At 41.6% G+C, this 14996-nt stretch overlaps 1 protein-coding gene across 1 annotated transcript in view; it reads left to right on the top strand.

The window, feature by feature from the left end:
- The window catches only part of PABIR2 (PABIR family member 2), a 200269-nt gene extending 187915 nt beyond the window's left edge, over positions 1-12354 (top strand). Inside the window, exon 11 of the mRNA XM_058291795.1 lies at positions 12283-12354. The gene's annotated coding sequence lies outside the window, so the exon portion shown is untranslated. The remainder of the gene's footprint in view (positions 1-12282) is intronic.
- The last annotated feature ends 2642 nt before the right edge of the window (positions 12355-14996 follow it).

The following is a 14996-nucleotide window of genomic DNA, read 5'->3' as shown; positions in this document are numbered from 1 at the left end:
CAGATTCCCAAACTAGGTTCTATAGTCTCTTTCCCTGATAACTTGGGAAAAGTGGATGGCCAGCTGTCCTGTGTGGTTTCATAGAACATCAGAGCAAGAAGAGCCCTTATCCAAACTTCTCTTTTAAGGAGGAGGATGCTAAGACATATAGCAAAATATCGGCAGCCCCAGGGCTTAAATCCTAGGCCAACAGATCATGCCACTATACCATAGTGGTTTCTTAAGACATTTAAGCTGCTGTCCCTGCCAGTTCTGGAATTCTCAGAAGTACCAACATACTAAAAAGCAATTGAGGCCCACCCAGAAGGACTCAAAGGGACTAAGCAGGGCCCAACTTGCAGTTCCTCTGATTTTGGAGCCGTGGCAGTCTCTTCACTCAAAGAACTGGTCTTCTTAGCATGCCATTTGAAAGCAGCTGTGGTTGAAGCAGAGCTTGCTGACTCAGCCCATGTAGTAAGGATGACTAAACACAAGAATTTCCTGTGGGGGATGGAAAATATCTTTAAAATACATTTGTTTCAGGGAACCATTCTGATCAGTCAGGAGCTGGCCCACCGTGGGCCCGTGAGGAAAAGCAGCAGGCTGTCCCCGCTCAGCACCAAGGCAGGATTTGCAGATGTTTCCTTTCTTTTCTTCTAAACAACATTGTGGCTGTCTCGGCACCATTTTGGTCTGGCCGGTATTTGCACACAGCTTCATCTGCCAACTGGTACAGCCCAAAGCCAAGGGAGCGGATGTCTCCCCTGACCGGAGGAGCCTTTTACATTCCCCTGCAAAGAGGCCTTCCCCCAGGGGTGGATCGGACCTGATCTGCTTTATCTCAAGACAGCTTCGATTCTGAGCCCACCTTGAACTGGAAAGAGAGGATCGTTTATGCTGACTGATCAGAAAACAGTGTGGGCTGGCTTCCATCTCTAGGGTGCACTCTGGGGAGTTTGCAATCTGGAGTAAAGTCATCATTTTCAGGTCCGAATACCACACAGACACTGGACAACTGTAGGAAAAGAACATTGACCTTCAGTTTGATTGCTCACCAGCTTAAGGCATTAATGCAGAGAAACCAAAATTTGGATAAATTTTTCAAGGTTCTTTGGCTGGGAAGGAGTCTTCCTTGCTCAATTAGAAAGTTGGAGACACCTGGTGAACTTGGGGGTGACACATTCTCTTTCATAACTTGCAAATTAGAAAGGGGGGGCAGGGAAAGGAGGAGAGTGGATATGCTCGGCCATCCTCTGAAAGTCATATACAACTTGAACAGTTCAGACATTGAGGAGTCCAGTCCGAGGGGCCTGTCTCATCCCCTTCCCCATCCCCACCCTCGAGTTCAATGGAGAAAACAGGACCACTGCCTTAGAGGTCTCAAAGAGGGTCAAGGATTTATTGTTCAGTGAGTAACGATTTCTTTTTCCAGTGGGAGGAATGTTCCAGGATAGGCAATGTGGTGTAATGGAAAACAACAAACTGCTCTGGTGTGGGTGGAAGGGGCGGAGTGGGGGAACGGGGACAGGGGGAGGGGGGCCGTCCCAGTTCCTTGGCCACCTAGCAGTGTGAGCTTGGACGTGTTACTTTACTTTTCTGAGCCTGTTTCCGATGCTGTAAGCACTTACCTTAGTTCTGTACAGTGCCTGGTAATAATAAAGATGATAACAATAAATGTGTTCTGAACAGGTGAGTAAGAGAGAGAGAGCAAGGGAGCGAGGGAGTGGCTGACTGCATGATGGGCCCAATGAGGATTTGTGTTACTCGTGGAGTGGGTTTGAAGCTTAAATAAAATAACAGTTATGAGTTTTCCTGTTTGTCGGACACTGGACAGTTTACGTAGTACCTGGGTGCTCACTACCTTACTTGACTCTCACAAGACACCTGTGAGATAAGCAGTGGAAGGGCTGTTCCCTGTGAGATAGAGGGAATCAAGGCTTAGAGAGGAAAGGCAATATAGGATGGAACTAGGGCTCCCGATCCGGGGAGAGTTCTACCATGCCACACCACCTTTAATTGGTAAGTGAGAAGGTTCCAGAAGGAGAAAGTGCTGTTGGAACATGGCTTTGGAAAAGACTGCAGGTCTGCCTCTGCCTTGCAACTAAGCAGCGTTTCGAGTGAGGGCTGACGTTAACCAGCCCAAACTTTGGTGCTGGGTTCGGAAGAAAAGCTAGCAGGCAACGACTAACAATGCTGTTAAAGATTACAGTAATACCTTGTCTACTCAAAGCACACCAGGCCAGGGGAAAATGGCCTCGGAATGAATTGGATTGGAATTAGCGAATATTGTTTTTTTCGTAAAAGGACAATTAGAGCCTCCAATTGGCAGGGAATTTGCAGTTGCTGTTTGGAGTAGCATTGGCCCATGTGAGGGTTGACTGTAGACTCAGGTAAGCAAGTCAATATATACTTAATCTGTCCCGTCAGGACCCTGACCTCTCATAAAGCCATGAGCTGCTTAGCAGGAATGGACTTGTGGTCTGATTGGACTCCAGGCTTCCATCGGTCTTAGAACCCTTGACTTCTGGCGCTGAATGGGGCTTCTATAGTCTAGTCTCATCCAATGCAGCCACTCTTGTCTGCTGAGTGGCTGGCTGCCCATCCTCCAGTTTGGGAAGACTTTCTACAGCTCTGTGTGTAGTTCCTAGCACTGTCTTCTAGCTGGTTGTGATCATCTGTGCCATCATCATTTCTGACTTCATGGGTACTAAGGGAATATAAAGATGCTGATTGAAAATACACCTCATGCTGGCAATCAGACGTGTTCCTGGAAAGTTAGATGCAAACAGAATCTTCATTAAGCAAATCTTGGTTTGTGTGCCCTAAATTGGCTTGATATTTAAAAGAATCATCATTCCTTCTTTATCATTTTAAAAAATATATCAGTTTGCTCAAAGCAGGAGTCTTAAACTTTGGGTCCAGAGCTCTTGGATGAGACACAGGGAGCTTGGTGAATTTTTTTCTGAAACTATGTACAAAATTGTGTAAGTGTTTGCATTAATAGTTTTTTCTGTGGAGACGGTCTATAGCTTTCCTCAGAGCTTCAAACGGGTTCACTCCCCCCCCCCCCAATAATAAGGTTAAGAATCACTGGCTTAAAGGAAGGTGGAGATGTAATTGGATTGGAATAGGCAAATTCAACCACAATGTATTGGGAAGGTGGCTTTGTCTCTGTCGGTTGCCATCATCTGGTTCTCTTCCTTTTTGCTGCCTCTGAAGGATGGGTACCCATGGGTTATGGTGCCAAGCTTTGAGCCTCTCTCTGCCCTATTGGAAGTGTTCTAACAGCCCTGATTGCAGGAATTGAGTGGTAATTGCTGCAGACTGGAATGAGGTATAATTTACCAGAATTTCCGAGTTTTGTATTTCTTTGTGTTCACTTTGCATCTAACTACTTCTTAAAGCTGGTGTAAAATTACGATTCATTTACATCTCTTGGCTTTTCTACACATGCAACCATATCATTGCAAAATACATACTTAAATATTTATATATGTATGTGTATATATAGTCTCCATTTTACAAATAAACTGAGGTTCAGAGAGGTTTAATGACTTCCCTTAAGTCACAGAGCTAATATGTGACAGTACACAGCTATAAAAATAGGCCCCACAAAAAAAAGAAAAACTAACTAAATAAAACAAAAAAAAAGGATAAAAATAGGCCTAACTCAAGTTCCTGAGCTCTAAATTACTACACAATATATCTTACACACATCTTACATTTTTAATAAAAATGGGATGATAGCGTACACATTCTTTGCAATCGCCTTCTCTCACTTAACAATATGTTGTAGCAACTTTCTTATATGCCTAAATATCATTCAAGAACATGATTTAATGGATGCATAAGACTCCATCATAAAAGAATCATAATTAACACATATAAAGCACTTAAAATGTGCCGTGCACCTTATCATGGATTATTTCCTATGTAAGTTGTGTTTGCATGGGGTCAGAATTTCTTTGTTGCCATTACCGTCAGTTCAAAACCTCCAGCCTCCCAGTCTACTAGCTGGTGCCACCCCAGCCTGGCATCCCCTACCAGATTTGGAGCTATGGGATCCGCATGGAGGGCTAGTCATCCAATGCAAAATACCCATGTCTTATTTCCATTGGTAAGAAGCAAGCAGCAAGGATGACTCAAAGTTACTAGGATAAATGAAGGCACCAAGAAAAACTGTTCTCTTCTATTTTCCTAGTGATGTTTAGAGGATCCTGGAACCCAAGGGAAACCCTATCAGAGGAGAGGTTGAAGAAAGTGCAGAAAGCAAAGGCAACATTGGTGGGTTGAGAGCAGTCAGGTATAATGAGGCATGATGGTTAGTTAAGTAGGAATTACCCAGGCAAAGTGTGTGAGTTTATGTGCCTGTGTGAGTGTCACAACGGGTGTGGTAGGTGATGACAGTACATTCCTAGCAGAAAGAATGGAACCACCTCTCTCCTCTCCTTTCCTCTCCCCTCCCCTCCCCTCCCTTCCCCTCCCCTCTCCTCTCCCCTCTCCTCTCCTTTCCTCTCCTCTTTTCTTGGAGGTACCAGGGATTGAACCCCAGGCCTCGTACATGCGAAGCAGATGGTCAAACACTGCGCTCCACCAGCTCCGCTGGAACCACTCTTTTTTTATTGTAGTCAAATATGCATACCATAAAATTGACCATGTTTAGCATTTTTAAGCGTACCGATTCTGTCGCACTTAGTACATTCACAAGATTGTGCAACCATCCCCACTATCTAGTTCCAGAACATTTTCATCACTCCAAAATGAAATCCTGTACCCATTAAGTGGTCACTCCTCATTCTCCCCTTTCCCTCTGCCCCCCAACCCCACTAATCTGCTTTCTGTCTGTATGGATTTAACTTGTCTGGGTATTTCATAGAAATGGGATCGTACAATATGGGGCTTTTTGTGTCTGGCTTCTTTCACTTAGCAAAATGTTTTCAAGGTTCATCCATGTCCTTGCAGGAATTAGTAGCTCATTCCTTTTTATTTTTTATTTTATTTTAAGATTTATTTTATTTATATCTCTTCCCTGTTCCCCTCATTGTCTGCTCTCTGTTTTCATTCGCTGTGTCCATTCACTGTGTATTCTTCTGCTTGAATTCTCATTAGGTGGCTCTGGGAACTGATCCTGGGACCTTCCAGAGTAGGAGAGAGGCAGTTACTCTCTTGCGCCACCTCAGCTCCCCTGTTCTGCTATGTCTTCTTATTTTCTCTCTTCTGTGTCTCTTGTTGTGTCATCTTGCTGCGCCAGCTCTCCGCATCAGCTGGCACTCCTGCACGGGGTGGGTTTCCTGCAGCAAGGTGGCGCTCCCAAGCAGGGCAGCTCTCCTGTGTGGGGCCGCATTTCCACATGGGCCAGCACTACACATGGGCCAGCTTACCCTCACCAAGAGGCCCTGGGCATCGAACCCTGGACCTCCTATATGGTAGATGGGAGCCCAATTGGTTGAGCCACGTCTGTTTCCCTCATCGTTTTTATTGCCAAACAACATTCCATTGTACGGCTAGACCTCGTTGTGTTTACCCGACCATCTGTCAGGTAGGCATGCAGGCTGTTTCTACCTTTTGGCTATCATGAATAATGCTATTATGAAAATTCTTGTTTCTTTGAATCCCTACTTTTAGTTCTTTGGGGATATATACCTATGAGTGGACTTGCTGCGCCACTTTCCTTGTGAAAAAGAAAAACCCAACAACCAGAAATGCAATTACTTGAAGCTCTATTTTAAAATATTGTGATAAGTCGTCTGGTCAGAATAGTGATCACATAAATCTTAGTCATTTATAATCTATAATGGGGAGTTGTAGCCTGTAAATCAGCCCACTTAATTACTTTTCAGCCCCTTCCTCTTCACTTGAAACCTATGGTCTGTTATTTTCTCCCATTTTTCTTCCCTTCCTACGTGAATAAATTATTGGCCGAGCTAAAAAAAAAAAAAAGTGAGTCCTTCACTTTTTTTTCACTACAGTAGAAAACCACGCAAATACCATTTTCTCCTGGCCAGCCCAGTGTTGAGCATGAGCCTCCTCCAATGTGAGACTGGACTGATTGTCATTATAACCTCAAGTCACTGCTAGAGCAAGTGATACCCACTTCCAACTATGAACACCTTGAGGGCAAGGGCAAATCTGAGTCACATCTCTGTCATCCCAGTGCATGGTGCAATATTTGTTGGCAGGAGGAAGGCAAGAATGCCACCTAACCTCCTGGGAGCCATGGTCTTTGCCATGCCCCTGCAGTGGACTGAACCACCCCTACCCTCACAGTGACCATTTGGGTGGCACCATCACTGTCACTCAGTGATGAGCAAGCCAGGTTACAGGACTTTTCACAGAAACAAATTGGCAAACCACAAAAACAAACGTTTGCCAGACCCAGGTATCCTGATTCTGATTTTGAACACTATGATCACCATTACCTTGGGTGAGTCCCCTAATCCCCGGACATTTGCATTTCTCCACTATAAAATGGCAATGCTACTCCTGGCTCCTGGGCACCCCACAGCAGGGTGGGGAAAGCCAGAGTCCCGAGCTTGGAGATGTCTCACCAAGAGGGCACTGACAAGGCGTGGTCTCCTAGGAGCCCGTCACTGCTGTTGACACTGAGAACACCACTGGTGCGAGAACAAATGCTGCCTTTGTCACAAGCTCAACTACAGGGGCCTCTCTTTCCCCAAGCAGGCAGCTGAGGCTAAGTACTTGAGATCCCTGGGCCAGCTGTTGTGAAGTAAACACCAGGCAGTAGGTAAAGCAGGATTCAGAACTGGGCAGAAGGCCAGGCCTGGGTGGAAGCACTGATAGAAGAGGAGCACAAGAAGTGGCAAGCATCTTCCGAGGAGGTTTACAAAAAACGCAGTCTTGCTTCTAAGATAGCTAAAGCATTGACGGTGTGGGGAGGGGGGTGCTGCCTAAAAAATCCTGGTTTTACTCACCATCGGCAGAAGAAGATTCTAGAAGTAAAAAGTCCCTGTGAGCAGTGTTTCCCAAGGAGGTTTCCCTTGGAGCACTGTAAGATAGCCACACCCTGTCAAGTTAGCTGGGAGCTTACAAAGACCAGTGTTGTTTCCACTGAGGAAGAAAGATAACCCTGCATAATGGTGTCCTTATTCTCTAAACCTCAGACCTTGTACGATAAGAGGCAAGTGAGCCTGCAAGCCCAGCCAAAGGGAAAAGGAATGCCTGGCAAAATGAACATGCTTTTAGCTTGCTTGCTGGTCAGCGTGAAAGGACTTCCCTAGGAAGATCGTGTGGTCAAAGTCAGGAATCTGCTTCAACCCTCTTACTCCATGAATTGCTAAACCATACCGAGATACCCCTTTAATTCGTTGATGGCTGATAGAAGTTTCCAAGTGGGCATATCTTCTGTCATGCTTGATGGATTTCAGTGAAACATGGTTTGCACTTAGCGGTTATAGGTGGTGAGGAAAATGGTTAAACCCAGTGTCTTAAATCGGAATGAGAATGGTGATGTTTCTGAGCGGTGGGATTCTAATCGCATGGAAGTCCGTAAGCCAGCAGTAGCTGCCAGTTAGCAGCCAGTTATTACGAATGGAACCCCCACATTGGGCTCTAACCCAGCCTTGACCAACTTCAGGATGCCGATGCTATTGTATCATGCATGCTTATGTCAGGAACCACTTCCAAAATTTTGACTCATCTCCCAGGGCAACAAAACCATGTCAGCATGTTAATTATACCCCTGGTGTCAGCCCAGGGAATTTGTGTCAGCCCTGGTGCCTGGAAATGTTTCCACTAGACCTAGGAAAAGCTGTGTGATGCAACGGCAAGAGCAGTGAGGAGCCCTGAGCTCCTGCCCTAGCTTGGTTGCCAATTAACTGTGTCATTCCAAATGAGTCTTTTTAACCAGTCTGGCTCTGGGTTTCTTCAGTGGCTGAAAAGAGACTGTTTAATTTGATGATTGAGTCTCTTCCAGCTTTGAAAATAAAAATGCCTGATTTTTGGCCTTGCATTCAACAAAGAATCATTGTTAATAAGCAAACCATTTAATGTTGTAATGTTTTTAGGACTGAAAGGGATCTAAAAGATCATCTAGCCCAACCCTTTATCAGACAGATGGAGAAAACCAGGCCCAGAGAGAAGGGATTTGCTCAATTAGTACAGAATCAGCGTTAGAGATCAGGTTTCTCCATTCCCAGTCCAGTGCATTTTCTGCTACATATATGTTTAAAGCAAAGCAGGACATGAGCATGGTTTTTAAATATCAGATAGTACAGAAGAGCTTGTACTAAAAACCAACAGTCCCCTGCCCAGCCTTTCTCCCCACCCTCAGTCCCTCTCCTCAGTTGCAACCACTCATGATAGGTTTTTTTTTTTCAGCTCATCTGCTGGTTACATCTCTATTTCAAAATAATATGCCTCTAATTTCTTTTTAAATTTTTCTTCTAATTAAAAAAGAGTTTTATTCTGAAATAATTTCAAGCTTGCAGAACAGTTATAAATCAATACAAACCTCATATGAAGAAATCCAACATACTCCCTCCCAGATACCCAAATCCACCAATTTTAACATTTTGCCACCTTTGCTGTATCACTATCATCTATCTATCTATCTATCTATCATCTATCTATCTATCTATCTATCATCTATCTGTCTTCTGAACATTTGAGAGCAGGTTGTGCACATCATACTCCTTGAACACATAATGCTCCCGTGTCTATTTTCTATGAACAAGGATATTCATTTATATAATCTCCTTAGGTGCAGTTATCAATTTCAAGATATTTAACATTGATATAAAGCTTATATTCTACATTCTAATGTTTTCTTATGTCCCAATAATGTCATTTTGAGCCTTTTTTCCTCCATTGTTAGATGGCATCCAGTATCTTGTATGGCATTTAATTGTCATTATCTCACTAGTTTCTCTTTCTTTTTTTTTTTAATTTGGAAACATACATGCAACATGAATCTTCCCATCCCAACCACTCTCAAGCCTTCAGTGGAAAGCATTCACAGCGTTGCAGTACCCTCACCACCATTTGTTACTACAACTGCCCCTTCACTCCAAACAGAATCTTTACACTCATCATGTGTTAACTCCCCATTGCCCCTACCCTTCCCCTGCCTCTAACAACCTGTATTCTCATTTCTATCTCCATGAGCTTACATATTCTCTGATAGATTCTTGTAGTTACCATGGGACTTAAATTTAACATCCTAAATCTATAACAACCTTATTTGCTTTGATACCAACTTAAATTCAATAGTATACACACACAAAATAACAAAAAGTAAAACAAAAAGAAAAATAAAAAATAACAAGAAATAGTATACTCAGACTGTATTCCTATAGCACTCTGCACCCCCCCACCTTTATGTACTTCTTATCACAGATTATATATTTATACAGTATGAGCCAAAACCATTGATTTTCCATTACATTTTGTGCATTTGACTTTTAGATCCTGTAGGAATTAAAAAGTGGAGTTACAAACCAAAAATACAATAGTACTGACATTTATATTTACCCCTGTCATTATCTTAATAGAGATCTTTATTTCCTGAAGCTTCTATTATATATTGTCCTTTCCTTTCAACCTGCAGAACTCTCTTTGGCATTTCTTGTAGAGTCAGTCTAGTGGTAACAAACTCCCCCAACTTTTGTTTATCTGGGAATGTCTTAAATTCTCCCTCATTTCTAAAAGACTGTTATCTTGCCAAATATAGAATACTGGGTTGGCAGGTTTTGCTTTCAGCACTTTAAATATGTCATCCCATTGCCTTCTTTCCTCTGTGGGTTCTGATGAGAAATTGGCACTTCATCTTATTGAGGCTTCCTTACATGTGACATGTTGCTTCTCTCTTGTGGCTTTCAGAGTTCTCTCTTTATCTTTGCCATTTGACAGTGTGATTGTAACATGGCCCAGTGTGGTTCTGTTTGGATTTATCCTGTTTGGAGTTGGCTGATCTTGACTGTGTGTAACTCATGCTTTTCACTAAATTTGGGAAGTTTTGATTCATTATTTCTTTGAATATTCTTTCTGCTCCTTTCTTTCTTTTCCTTCTGGGACTCCCACCATACATATATTGGTATGCTTGATGGTTTCCTACAGGTTTCTCAGGCTTTGTTCATGTTTCTTCATTCTTTTCTCATTCTGCTCCTCAGACTGGATGATTCAATTACGCTATCTTCAAGTCCATTGATTCTTCTTCTGCCAGCTCCAATCTGCTGTTTGAACCTCTCTAGGGAATTTGTAACTTCTGTTACTTTGGTCTTCAGATCACTTTGGCTCCTTTTCATAATTTCCATCTCTCTGTTGATAGTCTGTGTTCATCTCTCATTTTCCTGATTTCCTTTAGTTCTTTGTCCATGATTTCCTTTAGCTCTTTGAGCATATTTAGAACCAGTTTTTGAGAGTCTTCATCCAACATGTCCCAGGCTAATCCTCCTCACTGATGGTTTCTAATGCTTTAATCTTCTCCTTTGCCTGGGCTATCACTTCCTGTTTCTCTGTGTTTTGTAATCTTTTGTTGAAATATGGACACTTTGATATTAAGTGTGTTATCACTGGAATTTAGACTGAGGCATCTGTTCCTTAAGCTTGTATCCAACAAGTGTTATGAAAGAGCTTTACTTGAATGCTGGGAGCTAACCATAAAAATTTTTTTTAAAACTTATTTTTAAAGGAAAAAAAGAGAACACCTTTCTCAATCTTTGCAGATTGACCTGCTCCAAGTGCTCTCCTTCATAGCTTAGCCATACAAAGAACTTAGAAAATAGCTCCAGGCCAAAGTGTAGGTCCCTCCCTGGTCAATTTTGTGCATGCCTCTAGTCTTGGGCATGTGCATTTGCCCTAGGAATTTCCCATTTGTGCAGATAGGAATGCCCTCTCTTCCCCAGGAAACTGTTTCCTTATGGTTCTGGTCACTGCACTGTGTATCCTACAGCCAGCAATCCCTTGCCCCAGGCAGCACAACTTGACTGCTCTCCCACAGTTTTCTGTAGGAAAGCTTGGTGAGCTGCCTTCTACATGCAGGGCAAGTTCTGAGACAAAGAGTCCCTCAGGCCACCAGACATACAGGCTCCCAGTATGTGCACAAGGGTTACTCTGCTCCCTCCAGAACCGGGACCAGCAACCCTCACGGGAAGCCCAGGCAGGCTCCTGCTGAGTGCCTGAGAGGATGGGGGAGGGGCCAACCAGGGTTCCAGGAGATCCTCTGGCTTTTAAGTGGCCTTTTCATTGATTCGGGGCATTTACCCTGTTATGCAGTTCTTTTAACTGTTTTGGGAGCTTTGAGATAGGTGTTCTGCCAGTTCTTGCTGGTTATCCAACTTTTCTTATTTCGTGATTTACCCATTTTGGACCTTATCTATTGACTCCTTATTACAAAAATTAAGGTTTTAGCTCACTTAATGCTACTCCCAAACTCCTCTCTTTTCCTCCACCTACCATTGTTTAATAGTATTATTTTTATGAGATTTTTAATTCACTTTAAAAATTACCATACACTTAAATTCATCTTTTTTTGGGGGGGAGGTACAGTTCTGTGAGTTTAGACAAATACATGAAGTTAACTGCCACCACAATCAATATGTAAAACAGCTCCATCACTGAAAAAAATTCCCTCATTCTGCCCTTTGTAATCAATCCCTCCTCCTCTCCCCGACCCCTAATAACCACTGATCTATTTTATGTTGCCTTTTCCAGATTGTTAAAGAAATAGAATCATACAGAACATAACCTTTTGAGACTGCCTTTTTTCACTCAGCATAACTATTTTGAAATTTATCAGTAGTTCATTCTTTTGTATTGCAGAATAGTATTCTATTGTGTAGATGTACCACAGCTTATCCATTCACCAGCTGAAGGACACGTGGGTTGTTTCCCGTTTGATGGTGTTGCTTTAGTTATTACCATGGTTACTTTTTCACTTTAGAACTTGATATCATATTCTGAGACCTCTATTTCTTGCACAATCATCCACTGGATATTAAGTAGGACCTCCTTTTCAGAACAGTAAACACTTTTGACTAGATTCCAAACATGACACTTTTAAATTTTTTTTGTCTCAGTTTTAAATGGATTTAATGTGAGGTTGTAACTTTACATGGCAGTGAGAAAGCTTGTTTAAATGCTACCCAGTGGCCTAATTCAGGGCTATTGCCACTCTAAATGAGTCTTGTAGTATAGGGAATGTCTAGTGCCAGACATATTTGCTGCTGGGAATATATACATGTATTTTCTGTTCTAACCGTTGCTAACTCGGGCAGTAATTTTGGGGAGAAAGACCTTTCTTCATGTGGAGCTCAGCTTTTGTCTGTCATGCTTTTTCTTTTCCAGCTGCCTTCACCAGCGAGCACAAAGCCACATTTCAAAGGAGACTGACAAATTAGCCCCAGCTGCCAGAAAGAGGTTAGTTTTCTCTGTGTTGTGTCCCCCTTCCCTGATAACCAACAGGTTAACTTTCTAAAGGGAGCTGACAAAAGCAGAAAGTGCCTTTTGCCCCACATGGATTTTTTTTTGTGTTTTTAAAAGATGTGGATTTGTAATATCTCTCTGCATTCCTACCCCAATATACACCAGGAAATACAGTGTAAATGATCACAACTCAGCTTCTTTTATTTCCACGTTTCATATTAATTCATTTCTTTTTATGGCATGTTTACAAGATCTAAATTTTTTTTTAATTAGCTAGCACAATGTCTTCCCTTGAAGAGTCCCCATTTAAAGGCTGAATAGCAGTCTTGTCCATACAGATTGATGTGCTGTATTATTTCACTTGCATTTTTAACCATGTTTGTATGTGTATTATCAACTGAGCACTTAAGTCTGTTATTCAGTTTGATCTCATGCCTAGCACAATGCCCCATACACAGTAGGTACTCAGTAAATGTCCTTTAAATTGAAATGAGCCAAAAGAGTGTCATGTATACATGATAGTAAAGTAGTCTGCGTTAATGTAGTGAGTCAGGCACTCTCAACATCACTAATGGGAATGCAAATTGGTACAACTCTCCTGCAGGGCAGTTTGGCGATAGGTGCCAAAGCTTGAGCAATATTCCTATCCTTTCACCCCGTCATTTTCTTTCTAAGGATTGATGTTAGAAAAATAATAGAGATGCACAAAAAGATAAAAAACATGAGATACATTGTAACATCATTTAAAACACAGAAAAAGTGGAAGTAATTTAAAAGTTCATGCTATGCAATTCTATGCAGTTACATTTATACTATGAAATGCTATGTGGTTATTTACAATCATGTTTACAATAATATTAATGACATAGAAGGATACACAAATGAATATACAGAGATCCTAAGTGTGTGTGTATGTAGAAGGAAATAAATAGAAATATTGACAATGGTTATTCCTGGGTTGTGGAATTGTGGGTGATTTCCATTTTCTTATTTCTGGAATTTCCAAATTCTCTATGAGGGTGTATTACTTCAAAATCTGAAATATGTATTTTTTTATCTTGAAGAAATAAATCCTATTTATGACAGATGGAGGACTTACAGTCATGAAACCCTAATAACAAGATGTGGAACTGTTTCTGCAACCAAAGGCAACTTTTCAGATGTCCCCTGGAAAGTCATGGCACTGTTTATTTTTCAGAAAGATAAGATAAAGCCCAAAGTCTTTTGGGGTTTAACTACTATGAGCCCCAGTTTGAGATTATTTTTAAAGGCAGATATGTTCTCTAGGCCTAGTTGCTTTTCATCCTTCCCTCTCCCCATCCCCACCCTTTTTTAAACCATCCAGATCAGTGGAACAAATGTTGAGCAACCTAGAAATAAATAAAATCCAATGACTTTAAGATAACACAAAGCCCTCCCTTCCTGTGTACTAATGGCTACCTGCCCATTGTCCTCCCCGGAGTGAAGGGCTGGAGTCAGCCAAAATTGAGGCTTTTCCGATTCAAGCACGAAAACTGCAAATGCTCAAAAGAGAGAAAAACTTAGAAAGTCTGAAAAGATTGAGACACAATATGCACGACCCTCCCTCCATAACATTCTTGCTTTATAAAGCATAAACTGGTAGAATCTGCTGTGGGGGAAAAAGAGCTACTAAGTAAAAACTCAACTGTAGAAGGCAGAGTAGGGACTGTTGACATTTCAAAGAAACGACAGAATCCTAGAATTTTATTGCTTGTAGGAAAAATCAAGAAGTATATGTCTCCTTCCAAATACCAGATATTGAGGTGGGTGCTGACCCAAATGTTATCTCATTAAAAATACTACGGCAAAATAACAAAACAGAAAGATAAAATACTATGTCAATGAGCTCCATTTTACAAACAAGGAACGAAGGCCTAGGGAAGGGCTGTGAATTTCTTTAGATCACATCGTTACTTGGCTGAAAAGTTGGGGCTAGATCCTGTGTCTTCTGGGGACTCTCAGATGAGAAGATGGGTTTTTCTAATATAATCTTCCCCTGAGCTCCAGATGTTTACTAAAACTATGCACTATACTTGGATTTTTCAGCTTTTTATTTTGAAATAATTTCAAGTTTACAGGACAGTTACAAAAATAATACAAAACCTATACAAAAAACTTCAGTATATCCCTTAACCCCACAGATACCCAGAACTGCCCACTTTTAACATTTTGCTACATTGTTTTATAGTTCTTTCTTTCTTTCAATTATCTATTTATCTATTTTCTAAACATTTGAAAGTAGGTTGTATACATCATGCTTCTTGAACATGTAATACTTCCAGTGTATCTTTCCTAAGATCAAGGATATTCACTTATGTAACCACCTTAAGCAGTTATGAAGTTCAAGAAATTTAACATTGACATAAAATTTACAATCTTTACTCCAGTTTTCCAGTTGTCCCAATGACATCCTTTGAGGCATTTTCTCCTCTGTTACTAGGTCCAGTCCAGGATCATGTATGGCATTTTTCATTGTCTTTTTGGTCTCTCTTTTTTAATTACGGAACCATACATATAACATAAAATACTCCAGCTCAACTACTCCTGAGCATACGATTCAGTGGGATTAACCACATTCACAATGTTGTGCTACCTTTACCATCATCCACTACCAA

The sequence above is a fragment of the Dasypus novemcinctus genome, chromosome X, assembly GCF_030445035.2.
Source record: "Dasypus novemcinctus isolate mDasNov1 chromosome X, mDasNov1.1.hap2, whole genome shotgun sequence".
NCBI lineage: Eukaryota > Metazoa > Chordata > Mammalia > Cingulata > Dasypodidae > Dasypus > Dasypus novemcinctus.
The sequence above is the reverse complement of the archived record's forward strand: the minus strand, read 5'-3'. Positions and strand labels throughout refer to the sequence as shown.